We start from the raw sequence: 14,991 nt of genomic DNA on the forward strand, positions 1-14,991 counted from the left end.
TGACAACTTCCCAGCAGAATTTGGCATTATTTTCGCGTAAGCCGACCGAGTTTCTGCGCCGATTCATAACCATGGATGAAACCTGGATCCACTACTACACTCATGAGTCAACGCAACTGGCAAAACAGTGGGTTCCACCGGGCCAAAGTGCTCCGAAGCGTCCAAAAACGCAACAATGGGTCGGAAAGGTTATGGCCTCCGTATTTTGGGATGCACATGGCATAATATTCGTGGACTATCTTGAAAAAGGTAAAACCATAACCGGAGCATACTATTCATCATTATTAGACCGATTGAAAATCGAAATCGCCGAAAAACGACCGCATTTGAAGAAGAAAAAACCGCTTTATAATCACGAAAATGCGCCTGTTCATTCATGCTTAGTTGCACAAGCAAAATTGCATGAAATCGGCTTCGAATTGGTTGCTCAGCCACCGTATTCACCAGACCTGGCCCCCAGCGACTATTACTTGTTCCCTAACCTGAAGAGATGGTTCACCGGTAAGCGTTTTTACTCAAATGAGGAGCTCATAGCTGAAACTGAGGCGTATTTTGGAGACCTTCCGATCGAGTACTTTTCGGACGGTATCAAAAAGTTAGAAAATCGTTGGACTCGCTGTATCGACCTAAAAGGAGAGTATGTTGAAAAATAAAACCGATTTTGGCCAAAAAAACATCTCCGTGTTTCATTTTTCAGGGACTTTTCAGACTGCCTAGTATATACACGCAGGGATATTATATTACAAGATGAAACAGAAAAATGCGATTAAAGTAAAGCTGACGGGAATCGAACACGGGTCTCCAGCAGCGGCAGCACGGCGATTTTCCATTCTGCTAAACTAGATAATGAGATCCAGAAATTTATCGCTCTTGTCAAGTAAATACTAGCAGTCAAATTGACTTCCATTAAATTATTTATTAATTGTTCACAGTGATGGCATTTTTAAAATTCTAAGCACTATATCTTAACGTAAGCAAATATCCTAATATCGAGGTTAAAACATTATTTTTTGCTCTCTGTGGAAAACCTAACCTAATTTAGTAATCTTTCCAGTACAAAGTTTCCCAGTGTATATTTAAAGTAAAAATAAATGTATTATTTCAATGCAAAAAATTTTTTCAGGCTTTTTATTAAGTTGTGAAACATTTAATTAATGATTAGCTGATGTTTTTTCTTCACATTTTCCCAAAGTTTCAATAAAAGTGTTATTTCGTGCTTTTTATTTTGTAAACTGATTAAGTAATTATCAAATGATTGTACTAAAACTTAGATTTTCTAAATTTAGTTTAAAAGTTTATAATTAAATAAATATTTCAAAAATTAAAGTTCAAATTTAAAAAAAATAGATGTAAAGTATATAAAAGTTATTTTAATGTTTTATAGCAGAATTATATTTTAATGGTTTTTCTTTTGTAAAATGGCCAATTGATTATTAGCTGAATAACTATTTCTGAATATTGAAGTGAATAAAGATAATTAGATAAATAATAATTAGATTAGATAATTATATAATTTTTCAAATGTTTTAATTCTTTTTCCGAAATTTGTATCAAGTTCCTAATAAAACAAAATTTTCAAAAAAATGTGAAAATTAAAAAAAAGTAGAATATAAATTATTGCAATGTTTTAATAAAAATTATTGTTTAATGCTTTTTATGTTATAATTTATGAACAGATCAATTAATTGTTAGCCGACTACTTTTTACATAGCATTGAAAAAGATAAAGATTTAATTTTTTTATTATGGAAATTAATCTATTATTTACTTGAAGGTTATGCAATTGAATATTGGTTATAATTTGTGCGATTTTTTTCAATTATATCATTTCTATAAATTTTTGTTATGTTATGAAGTGAGTATCTGAATTTTCTAATTTCGACATGATCGGAACACACATATATTTTGATTTTTTCTAGAATAGTTTGAAAGGTTATTAATGATAATTCAAATTTTCAGAAGAATACAAAGTAAAACTGATTTGAATTATTCAATGAAAATAATTCTTTAATGCTTTTTATGACATGAACAGATTATTTAATTATTAGCTGATTCATTTGTTTAAAATATTACATTACATAAAGATTGAATGGAGTGGGACGATGGTCGTGGGGGCTAAAGCGTAGGCTTTGGACCCACTCCTTCGGCTTGCGGGTTCGATTCCCGCCTCGCACTCTGGAAGAGTCTCGGTGGCCCATGCGGTGAACACTAGCCTAGCAAGGGAGTTGTTCATCTCCGGTGAGTCGTGGGACCGGTACCTCTAGAGAAAAAGGTTTTCTCTAAGTACTTAAGGCTGTGTTGCTCTTGGTGGTTCGGAACCCACCTTAAACTGTAGGTCCCCCTTCCACCACCAAGTAAGTGTGTGGAGGGTGTGTAAAGGAATAAAAGAAGGTATAAGAAAAATGTAAACCCTTAGGGGACACATTAGAAGCTTCCATAAAGATTGAATGTAATGCTCCTATATTAAGGAACATAAATTAATTGCACATTAGATATGAGTCTTATAATAAAAGTTTATTTATATTTAACCTATTTCTAGTACAATTATATAGTTTCTAAAATATTTATTATGTGAAATGAGTATCTAAATTGAATTTCCAAAATTGTACGTACATGTATATTAATTTTCTCGAAAATTAGCCTAAAAGGATATTAATAATGCTATTCTTTACAAAAATATAAAGTACAAGTTGTTTGAATGTTTTAATAAAAAATAATTTTTTATTGATTTCTATGTTGTGAACTAATTAGTTGATTACTAACTGCTTAACTTTTTTCGAAATACTAAACCATATAAAGATTGAATGGTTTATTATGCCGCCTCTCATCTCTAAAATATACAACACATTGTTGTCGAAAACCTAAATTTTTGCGACACTTGGTAAATAAAACTGCCAGTTACTCTTTTCAAGCCGATTATGTATTATTGAGAATCTTTGACTGTTCTGCACTATCAATTTTGTACACAGGAATTTCCATATAGACAATTTTCGTTCATGATCAAATTAATTTCTGAATGTTTCAAACTATTATTGATAGAAGAGAACATTTAAATTGTAAAAGATTGTTCAATGTTGTTAAATAATTTATTTTTTTTTGACATTTTGCTACAATACTATAATTCCTGAACATTTTTTTACATCTTCAAAGAGATAAGTAAAATCAAATTATGGGAAAAAATTATTATGAAGAATTCGCACAAATATTTAGAAGCGTCTTTAATAATTTTGAAAGATTTTGGGACGATTTTTTGGAAAAAAATATATGGAAGACCTTAAGACAATTATTTAAAATGTTCAGGATTTAAACAAAATTTAGGTGTACTCAATATTGTAGGGCGTCAAGAGAATGAAAAATATATACTTTAGATTCATTAGAAAGTTTCAAACATTTTTTTAATAATAAGTTTTAAGAGCACATTGAAAAAGATTACAAAGCTTTTCAAATTATTTCCTAAAATTTTTAAGAGTTAAACAGTTTTTAAAGCCAAATTTTGCCACAATAAATAATTTTACAAATTCTAGTAAATCCAAGATTTATTTAGAAGTTTTGAAACGATTCAAAAATAATGAAAACTTATAAGATATTTGAGGAAGTTTGTAATTATTCAGGAAAATGAACAAAATTCTTTAGGTTCTGAATAAATTTCTTTCCATTTTTTAATTTAAAAAATTAACTTTAGGAGAAAATTGAAAAAGATTTTTAAACATTTCAAAATATTTCTTTAAAGGACTTCGCAGTAAATGTACATGAAATAGCTTTCGGTCGACTTTGATTAAACTTCGTAAAATTGTAGTTCTCAATGTCTGGAACAAAAGTTTTATGGGGCACAAAGTGCCCCATGATTTTTCAAAATTTTAAGACAAATTCGATTCAATGAATATTTTCAGAGATTTAAGAGGCTTTGCATAGATTTACAATATTACAAACTTTGGTAGAATTTCCGAAAATTTATCGATTATTTATTATTTCTTTCAAACTTCTAAAACCCCTAAATATCTTTTGAAAGTTCTAGAAAAAATTATAATACTTCTTTCCTTTTATGTAGTTTTAATATTTGTGCGAATAAAAAATATTATAAAACCATTGTTGTGTAACATAAAAATATTGTTTTATTTATTTCTACCCCGCACTTCGTCTTGAATACAAAATATTTTTATTTAGAAGTTTTCTATTAAGCTTTTAAAACTAATACAAAATAATGTGATGTAAATTCAGTTAGGGGGTGGGGGAGGTAAAAGGGTAAAAAATAACGTTACCTAAGATGTGAACGTTTGTTTTGCTTTGAATTGTTTCGCCTTAGGCGGCTCTACAACTTAGTTAAATAACGATGATCCGGACGATTTTGGATGTTCTGCTATCTTCCTTCTTTGCTGAAAACCTTCCTAATCCAAGAAATTTTGCGATGTACGGGGTGAAATTTAGGTCCGCAAATGAAAATACGTTTTACGGGAAAAAGCCTGAAAAGGCACAAAAAAGTCAGATTTATTCGAAGCACATTATTCACATGAAGTGAGAGAGATTTGATGAAGAACTTTGACTTACAACGAGAAGCTACAACGGACGCGTGTCTTGAGCCATGTCTTCACACGTGGTCGCGACTGCGAGTCTTCACGGATTCTCCGAATCCACGATTGATGAGATTCAGCCCAGAAAGGAGGGATGTCTCTAAGGTCGGTTAACCCGGGCGGGTAGGTGCACTCACGAAAGAGGCGATTAGCTCGATAAATAAGGACACGATTTAATGTCGACGAAAATGTTGAAATTATGCGATGAAAAAGCTGGAATTATGCAAAAATTGAGCGGTAAGAATTAAATTATGCGATATATTATGCAATGAAAAAAGCGGTTTAATGAATAAATTATATTATCTAATAGAGTAATAGATTTTGTCTTATATAATAAATAATTTTGTGCTATTTAAAGACTACATTCCGTTGGCAAATCGTGAGAAATTTTGAAAAGAAAATATTAATTTTGGCCATATGAATTTTATCTTACAGTATATGTCAATTATATATTATACATTATTATATATAAAAACATTTCATAAATATAATATTTTTCTTTGATAATGCACGAATTATATTATATTTTTAATCTCAAAACTTCACAAAAAATCAGTCTAAGTCGGTTCCAAAATACATGCTTAGCATCGTCTCTGCATTTACAGGAATTAAATTACAGCGTTTTGGAGAAACAATATCTGCGTACGCAGAGAAGGCTATCTCAGCGTCTACATTTGAGACTGACATGGAAATCACTTGAAGTCATCGTACTGCTATCTGAGAATGATTTACTAGCATTCCCATCAGAATTTTAGGAACAGGATCTTCTTTAGGCTTAGGTTCTTTGGCAAGACAATGTTTTAAACTGTCTTTGAATATGCTGTACAGTTAGAAATTGGGAGTCCGGTATATCGTTGAAGAAAATAGCATTATTCTTGGCAGCAATGACTGGAATATCATCAGTATTCATTACTTTAATAGGATAAAACAGATTTTCTGTAGCTTGAAAGAAAGTTTTGGCTGGATCTTTGTCAATTCGTTCATTAATTTTTTCCGAACTAATTTTTGCGACTTTTATCATGCGATATTCCACGTTTTTTCTTTTCTCCTCAGATAAAGACTGAAATAAAGTGCTAGTTTCATTTGCTAAGACTACGCTGATTTTCTTTGCTCTTTTAATGGAATCAAAAGAAAATTTTAGCATTTGAATATTTGGATAAACATTGTCAGCCAAAGCGTACTTAGATCCCTCTACACGTAGATCACTTACTTCAGTACAGTGATTTTTTACGAACGAAGCTTCGGTTTTTATGATCTTTATATCGTCATTGCTGAGCTTATTGAAATTTTTCACTGCTTCAACATCATCAGTTGCTATATCGTCTCCATATTCATCTACGTAATCTGAAGACTTCTTCCACGAACCTCATCTCGTCATTAGTGGCAGAGGAAATAATTTAGGATCTTTCTTCTTATTTTCGCAATATTTTTTCTTATATTCCATATACCTATATTTGCGTTTTCTCGTGTTCTTAAAAAGCTTCTTGGTATTCGACACAAATCCATTAAGACGAATGAAATTTTCACGGCAAATTGTTGTGACCTTGTCCAACTTGTGGGACCAACATTGTATGTGTACAAGATCGGAATTTATTATTCCTTTTAAAGTGTTCACACAACTTGTCATATACGGTGCACTATCCGACGCTATGACTTTTACATGGTTACATTGCACGTCGTATTTCGTTAAAGTCTGCAAACAAAAAAAAATTATTAGATATTATATAATATAATAATAGTGTTGAAAATTTTTATAATTTTCTTGACCTTTTCGATCAGTAGTTTCATCGCAGTGAATAATCACAGATTTATCTTTAACCGTTTCCTTCAGTTTCTCTTCAAAATCATCCTTGAACAAATTTGGTCATTTTAAAAAATAAAAATAAACCCCCATCATTTTCCTGAATTTAAATGCAACTTGAAAAATTTATTGAGAATATAATAAAAAATGAATTCGTACCTTTAATGTATTTGTTCATCCAATCACGAATGCCAGGATCGTCCAGTTTCTCTAGAGGGATGTTTGCTTTTATAAACACAGAAACAGTCGATAAAATAAATTCTTCTTTATCGGTTTTGTTCTTCTTTGATTGCTCGAATGAGTCTTGGATAGATATTTGCTTCCTTTTATTTTCATTTATCAGATTTTTTGTTTTGTGAGATTTTGAGACGCAGTGATAATCTATTACGGACTTTCTTTCCCATTTAACGATGCAGTTACAAATTCCACACATCATGATTTTTTTAATTTTGTCAAAAACATACATTCCTTCATTTTCAAATTCCTTGGCTCGATCAAAAATAGTGATTTTAGTAGATTTGACTTTCAGATACGTTGCCGTAATAACTTTAGATTAAATTACCAAAATTGTAACCTTAAAATTAAAAAAAAAACTGGTCTTTAAAATATGGATTACGTCCGCCAATTACTTAATTTTTGGTAATATAATATAAGATTGGTACATACCTTCGATGTTTATTTTGATACAACACTTCACAATGCAAAAGCAAAGAAATCCCTCACACAGTAAAACGATTCCGTGGATAAGAATAAACAGTGAATTCAGATTTCTAACACCAATCTTTCCAATCATAAAAGACTTTTTCTCTAAAAGAAATTGTGTAAGGTAACTACACTGAATTACACAGATGCCAATGTTGGGATCCTGTGCTACTGCGCTTGCGTTAGGACTGCGCGCTGGTTGGCCGCACTTAGCGTGCGATTCAAAATTATTTTAAAACACAATTCTTGCAATTTAAATAAATAATTATTAAAATATGCACAAGAATGTATATAAATTATGTAACTTTTGATTTAAAAATACGTCGAAGATAATATTTATCATGGACAATGGAAAAAGAAGTTATAAAAACAATTTGTTGTTATTTTTAAACAAAAACTCAGAATGATGGGATGATTATGCGAAAATTTGCAAATTATGCAACAATTATAGAATTATGCATTTTTATGCGATTGAAAATAGTGTATATTTTGCATGAAAACTTTGTAAATCGAAAATATTTCAAGTAATATTTAATTCTGAAACACTATGCGATTATGCGGTTTGTATAAATATAGTGTCCCTACAGATACAGCAACCGACGCGAGGAGCTCCACGGACGGAATATATGACGACGATGTCGATGCGACGAATCAGATAATCGTGTTCGAGACTCGCGGGATCGGGCCTGGCGCAAGGCACGCGATACTTCTGTCCCATCCCTTCCACCATCCAGTGGTTTCTTACTCAGTTTCTAGGCAAGATTCGCGCGAACATTGAATTGCGTGTAACGACGTGACAACGCTGCCTAATAATAGTACTCTTAAATTTTACGTTATATGCATTCAATGACCAGGCTGAGCAACGACCTACTTTCTGGACAGGTACCTGCGAGCTTGGACAGACCATCCCTTTTTTCAGGGGTCCTTTGTTGGAAAATGGGAAAAAACTTGAGATTAAAAAATTCTTAAATTTGCAATCAGTGATTTTAAAGTAATATATTTGGAATCTACGCACTTTTCCGATTCCAAAGACATGTAACTTGTCTATAATGGTTCAAAATTTGGGAAGTATTTAGTATTAAATTGAATATTAAGCTGAAGTTTCTTGATATTATACTCTGTCAAATATTTAACTTTTTTATTCAAGTAATATTTCACTGGAATCGAACAAATTCGTAGATACTGATTATGCTATTTTCAAATCGCTAGCTGGAAAATTAAAAGTTTTTAAACTTCCTTACTTTGACATGCCTGTATACAAAAGACCTCTGCTGGAATAAGCTTACTCACACTGAAGTCCATGAATAGACCGAAAAATAGTAGAAAAAATTAAGTCGGAGCGGGCCAGACCATACCTGAAAACTGTCTGGGGTCGAGTTGCGGCTCGGTCAGTAAAAGACAGCCGGTGGTACCTTCCCCCTCTATGCTACTACCTTCTCCACTTCTCCTCGTTCAAGAGCGGAAGACGGGAGGAAAATTTCGCTAATGACTTAACTAGTTTCAGTTTTTCCTTCCATTTAGGCAGTTGTTAATTTGTGTTTTTGTGTGTCGTCCCAGTTTGCCCTTCCTTCTTCGTGCTGTCAATTTGTGTTTCTATGTGTCGTTCCATTTTTTCCTTCCGTCTTCTTGCTGTCAATTTATCTTTGTATGTGTTGTTTCAGTGTTTCCTTCCTTCTTTTTGCTGTCAATTTGTGTGTATCGTTCCAGTTTTTTTCCGCTCCCCGAAAAAATGGAGTTCACGGTAAGCGAAAAAGGTAAAGAATTGATTGTTTTTGACGGATTCAAATTTAAATTAAACCAACTATTGAAATGTTGATTTCACTTTATTGAGATAATATTTGGTTAAATTATATTTCATTATTATTATTATGTATGAACTCTACCTGAGAAATTAATTTGATTAGTTTATTTATAGTCTAGTATTATATTGTTGACAATACATTCTTCACATCAATTTTTAAACACGCCTGTATACAAAAAATTGGTTTTGTACATTTGGCTGCCAGTCCTAAGCCTGGGTAAAGTGTGAAGGAAAATTCATGGGAAATGTGAGTCGTACGTTCGACGGCGAACGACGAGAAGCGGAGAAGGTAGTAGAATGGAGGGGGAAGGCACCACCCGCTATCTTTTCCTGGTCGAATCGCAACTCGACCCCAGCTCTGAAACCTGAGAAAAAAGTTTGCCGACCACTGGTCTAGTATACCAAACAATGCAACAATGAAATGGGAATATGTGACCTTGGTCGACTCGTACAAGCCTGAACAAGTTAACTGCGCGTGCGTGCGCAAAGCAACTTATAAGTGTAAGTTTTTGCAACGTATAGTGTTGATTGCATGTTTCTCACTCCGTCTCAGTCTTTGACTTCACACTGTTCAGTGAAATTTTAAGCTTAGATTAAGACTTTGACATCTCCTCAGTGTAATTCGTTAGTATTTTCAACACTGAGATGTTGAGATTTCGTAAATTTACCAGCATTACACCGGAGTAGTGTATTTTACTAGAAAAAACGCTTTTTCGCATCAAAATATCACACTGCGTCATTATAACTTCGCACATCGGTATGACGTTGTACGAATTTTTTCAACCATGTACATTGGTAGGCGCGTTCCGGATACAAATTTTCCGTACGATTAGCAAACTTTAGGCTAGAGGGCAAAAGGCTGTGAGATTGATTTCGCTTCCTGAGCTGACTTACTAATCACAGTGTTGGAGTATCCGATTCTCAATATGAATATTGAAAATCAATACATTCATCCGGAAATTGAACTTTTTCACACAGAAATATGGAATAGGATATGATGTCTGACGTAACAATATCAAGCTATTAATATCTGCTATCCTAGTAATTGTATTTTTTCATCCCATAATAATATAATTTAGATTACATTGAAAATTGTTAAGATCTGCTACCGCCTCAATAACTGCATTTGTTGCGCGCCAACACCATGCGTCAGGGATGAAATTATATCTATATGCTGATATTAATGAGAAAACGATAAGACATACGATTGGCAGGATTTAACAAGTCTTGGGAAAAGAATGTACCCTCAAGATAAAATGAGATATTTCCCGTACTTAAAATCAAAGGAATCTTTTTAAAAAACCATAACAAGTTATTAGACCTTACGAATGTTGCGTATTGGCTACAGTCTTTATCTTCGCAGATGGGCGACGATATACAGGAGACACGGAAAGAGTCTTGGGAAAAGATCGAAATAAAATATTTCGTACGTGCTTCAATTCGAAGAAATGTTGTCATACACATAACGAGTGATTACAGACCCATGTCAATGCTGCGTGCGCTACAGTCGTTAATTTTACAGGTGGTCCGATTGATAAGAGACTCGAAAAGAGTCTTGTGAAATAGCCTAGGCATCTGGTAGTTTTGTTCCATAATAAAACCAACCTGCAATGTTTTTAATGAGAAAGTTTCGTTTTGTGATCCTTTTTGACATCAAAAATGCTAGAACAGATCAGTTGCCAAACCCGTTTTTTTCTAAAACAGTTCCAAAAGTTACTTTTGCGTGGACGGATAGTTCCCATTGCATTTTAGAGCAAAATGTCCAACAGAAAAAACAAAGAAATAATTACTGCACGGAAAAGTGTCATGAGTTATGACCCCTCAAACTGGGCCATTTTAGCCTGTCTTTACGGACAAAAAAGTGGACTTCAGTTTTTTCTTACTAAATCCTTCCAAGTTCAGTTTACGTTGATTGTGCCAGAGGATGAAATAGAGTATACAAAAATCAGCGTATATCTGAAAAAAGAAAAGTCTTTTAGACCTATTATTTTGGGAATTGTACCCCACCACAAAGTTCCTAGAGAATAAATGAAACTAGAGCCAATTTGGCGTAAGATCGAAAAAAAGTGTCCTAGTCCAAGTAGGTCACGAGACATGACCTTGGAAAGTGCACTCTTCATGCATAGAGGCACCTGAGCGTACCGTAAAGTAGAACTACGGTCACATTTCGGAATTTTTGTCACAAATAAGTGTATTATTCATTTATCATGTATAATACGTCTTTTGACATTAATAAATAAATAATTGTTTATAACAAAAGCTTGCTATCACTACTAATGTTTTTTTGGCCATTTTTTAGCATTTTTGTGGCAAAAAAGTCACCGTAATTGAGTAAAAATACGTAATATGTTTTTTATCCATAAGCAAATATTTTTATTCATAATTTTTTATAACAAAATATTGCTATAACCACGGTTGAGTACTTTTTGACTACTTTTGTGGCAAAAAAGAACTTATCATTGATTAAAAATGTGATATGTATTTTTTATTAATAAACCAATAGATTTTTAAAAATAAACAAATACTTTTTAAATAATAAACAAATACTTTTTTAATAATTATTTATTATAAAATCTTGTCATAATCATTTTTGAATACTTTTGTAGCACGAAAGGTTTATAATTAATTAAAAATGTGATATATATTTTTCCGCAATAAACAAATAGTTTTTTGTGATTTTTGTAACAATAACTGCTAAAGAACAGTTTTTTTGCATTCAATTCCGTACTTGTCTCCAAGACGCTTGTAGTTTGCAGCGTTTTCTGTAAATTGTACAAAATTTGCTTTGACCATTTTTTCGTTTAAAAATAATTAAGAAATTGATTACTTGAAAGTAATGACATATGAAATATAATTTAAAAGAATAAAAAATTTCAAATAAATGATTGAATGTATTACTCTGTATTACAATTATTTATTAACTATTTATTTCTTAATTACTTAATTTTGATGAATAAAACTATTTTATGAATTTATTTAAAGAACTTTTAGATACAATCAGTTTATATAATTACTTTTTTCATTCATTAATTTTTTTAAAATATTGAATTACGTTTGATATGTAATTACTTTCAAGTAATCCAGTAGTTCATTATTTTTAATGTCAAAAAATATCACAGCATATTATGTACAATTTACGGAAATCACTGAGAATTACAAGTGTCTTGGAGGTAAGCATAAAATTGAATGCAGAAAAAGTATTTATAAGAAAAGATTGTTATAAGCAATTATTAAAAAACGATTTGTCTATTAATAAAAAATATATCACAATTTTAATCAATGATAAGTACTTTTTTGCCACAAAAATAGTCAAAAAGTACTCAACAGTAGTTATAGCAATATTTTGTTATAAAAAATTATGAATTAAAATATTTGCTTATGGATAAAAAACATATTACACATTTTTATTCAATTACGGTGACTTTTTTGCCACAAAAATGCTAAAAAATGGCCAAAAAGTAAACATAAGTAGTGATAGCAAGCTTTTGTTATAAACAATTCTTTATTTATTAATGTCAAAAGACGTATTATACATGATAAATTAATCGAATACACTTATTTGTGACAAAAATTCCGAAATATGACCGTAGTTCTACTTTACGATACGCTCAGGTGCCTCTATGCATAAGAGTGCACTTTCCAATGTCATATCTCGTAAACTATTTGGGCTGGGACACTTTTTTCAACCTTACGTTAAATTGGCCCTATTTTCATTTATTCTCTAGGAACTTTGTGGTAGGATTCGCCGGAAATGAGGTATTTTGCAAAAACACAGCTTCTTCGATTTTATTCAAAAGACTTTTTTTCTAGATATACGTTGATTTTTGTAGACTCTATTTCATCCTCTGGCATAATAAACGTAAACTGAACTTGGCAGGATTTAGTAAGAAAAAACTGAAGTCCACTTTTTTGCCCGTAAAAACAGGCTAAAATGGCCCATTTTGAGGGGTCATAATTCATGACCTATCACAGGTAGGAAATTGTTATTTTTTTATTGTAATTACAGGAAATTGAGTCTAGTTTCACTCACCTGTGGAACACTTTTCGGTGCAGTAATTGTTTGCAAAGATACAGTGTTTTTTGAAACTTAGTGATTTTTCGCTGAAAATCAAAAAAATGGGGACTAGCGGTTAGCGGATTTTTTTTCAAACAAAATTTGTTCAGAATTTTGTTTTCTTTCTTTTTTCTGATGGAAATTTTGCTCTAAAATACATTGGGAATTATCTGCCCACGCAAAAGAAACTTTTAGAACTGTTTTTTTTTTAAACCGGGTTTGGCAACTGATCTGTTCTAGCATATTTGATATGTCAAAAAGGACCCCAAAACGAAACTTCCTCATTAAAAACATTGCAGGTTTGATTTATTATGGAATTTCACACTCTTTTCCGACGTAATGGCTGGACTAAAAGGAATGTGCGCCCGAAATGAAATTTAATACTTCATGATTGCTCAACATCGAAGCAACGTTTTTCATAAACATAACCAGTGAGGGTGAACGCATTCTATGCTTCTCGGAAATACCATAAATCATATTGATTGCTCAAAAAATGTTACCCTGAAAGAATCATTTCACACCATACGTTGACCAATTAAGAGAAATTAACAGCATTCCTTAGTCTTGACACCATCATAATTCCATGAATCCTCTTCTGGCGGATTCCATGTCAAATAATAACAAGAATTTTCTTCATGGAATGGGATTTGCCTCTAACTCGGCGTATACAGTTGTATATTCATGAAGAAAAATTCCCTCAAGTGATTTTTGAAAATTGGAGAAAATGGCAGAGATATAAGAGTTCGAAAAGATTTGTAACTATTTTTGGAATATTCCATATTTTCGGTTCTAATAAACTGATTTGACTATTTAAGCTCTGAGATCGTTCACATTGGCATGTAATTTTAAATAAAAACATGTATGTTTAGAAAAATAAAATTTGTCACCTTTTTTTGAAAACCTCAGAAACTAAAATCGCGTTTTTAAAAATACGTGTCCTCCGATTTGTTTCATAAGAATACGTTCATGTGCTCCACAAGTCCTGAAAGTTTGATCTTGTGACCGCCAGTAGGTAATGAAAAAAAAATTAAAACCTAAGGTTCTACACGACGAAGCGGCCATCATTATGCCACACCGCACCACGTCCACTGCGATTCGCTTTTGTATCTATATTCGCGGCAAGCGTGCTTGTATAAACCTACATTGGAAAAACACAAGAACTCTACTCTCATATTTCACATGTGCCGTCCTTAGCATAAACCTCAAATTAGCGAAACTGCTTGCTCACAATTGTTTTATTTTTCTTGATTGGAACGAGTTTATATACTTGTTTTTTTTATACCATTCGTATCTGGATACATCGCTGCTAAATTATTGTTAGTAAAAGATTTTATAATCCTTTTGGCAGATCTGGACACATTAATATTAAAAGAAATGTCATACCTGTTCACGAAAGTATTCGCGAAATATTTCAATTTATTACAAAAAACCAGTTTATTTGTAATGGTTCTCGAGTAAAAATTCTTTGACTTAAGTTTGACTTGGTTATGTCTTGAGTTGGTCTCCAAAACATCGATGTCTGGCTGCGTCTCAAAACTGAGTCAAGACACAAGTTTTCATCTTACTTTTATGGCCACGACAGGTAAAATGGCGTTTACTTGTCTCAAAGTCGAGCCTTGTCTTGGCTAAGACGTTTACTTGTCTCAAGACTAACTTTGTCTTGGCTGAGATGATCGACGTAAACTCGCCTTAATACGAACCTTTTTCGGCTGATAAATGAGATTAAAATTGATAAATGAAAAATTTCTAATCATTAAATTAGTTATTTTTAATTAAAAAATTCAGAATCTGTGGGTTTGAGCGAGTATAACCATGAAAAATTTACTTCAACCAAATAAAGATTAGCTTTTATGATTAGCTGATGTGAACTTCGTGGATGATACCATCATGAGGAAGTAGGGCGTCGTTGTGGGTACCACGGGGTTGAAGACAGATCGTTGCGGTGAGCACAAGACTGGGTTCTCGATGCCCAGGTTTTGGGTATTAGGACTAAGAAGTGGTGTTTTCCCCACTCCTAGTCATGGGTTTACAAGGTCGTATCATTGTGAGGATGGTTACAACTTTTT

At 32.3% G+C, this 14,991-nt stretch overlaps 1 protein-coding gene across 4 annotated transcripts in view; it reads right to left on the bottom strand.

The window, feature by feature from the left end:
* LOC117181338 (breast cancer type 1 susceptibility protein homolog) overlaps positions 1-14,991 on the bottom strand; it is a 149,666-nt gene that overhangs the window by 67,607 nt on the left and 67,068 nt on the right. Inside the window, exons 2-3 of one of the 4 annotated variants that reach the window (XM_033373906.1) lie at positions 4,545-4,780; positions 4,259-4,459 (exon numbers count right to left, since the gene is read on the bottom strand). The exons of the other annotated variants lie outside the window; for them this stretch is intronic. The gene's annotated coding sequence lies outside the window, so the exon portion shown is untranslated. The remainder of the gene's footprint in view (positions 1-4,258; positions 4,460-4,544; positions 4,781-14,991) is intronic. 4 annotated transcript variants of the gene reach the window in all.

Source organism: Belonocnema kinseyi, chromosome 10 (genome assembly GCF_010883055.1).
Source record: "Belonocnema kinseyi isolate 2016_QV_RU_SX_M_011 chromosome 10, B_treatae_v1, whole genome shotgun sequence".
NCBI classification, from domain to species: Eukaryota; Metazoa; Arthropoda; class Insecta; order Hymenoptera; family Cynipidae; genus Belonocnema; species Belonocnema kinseyi.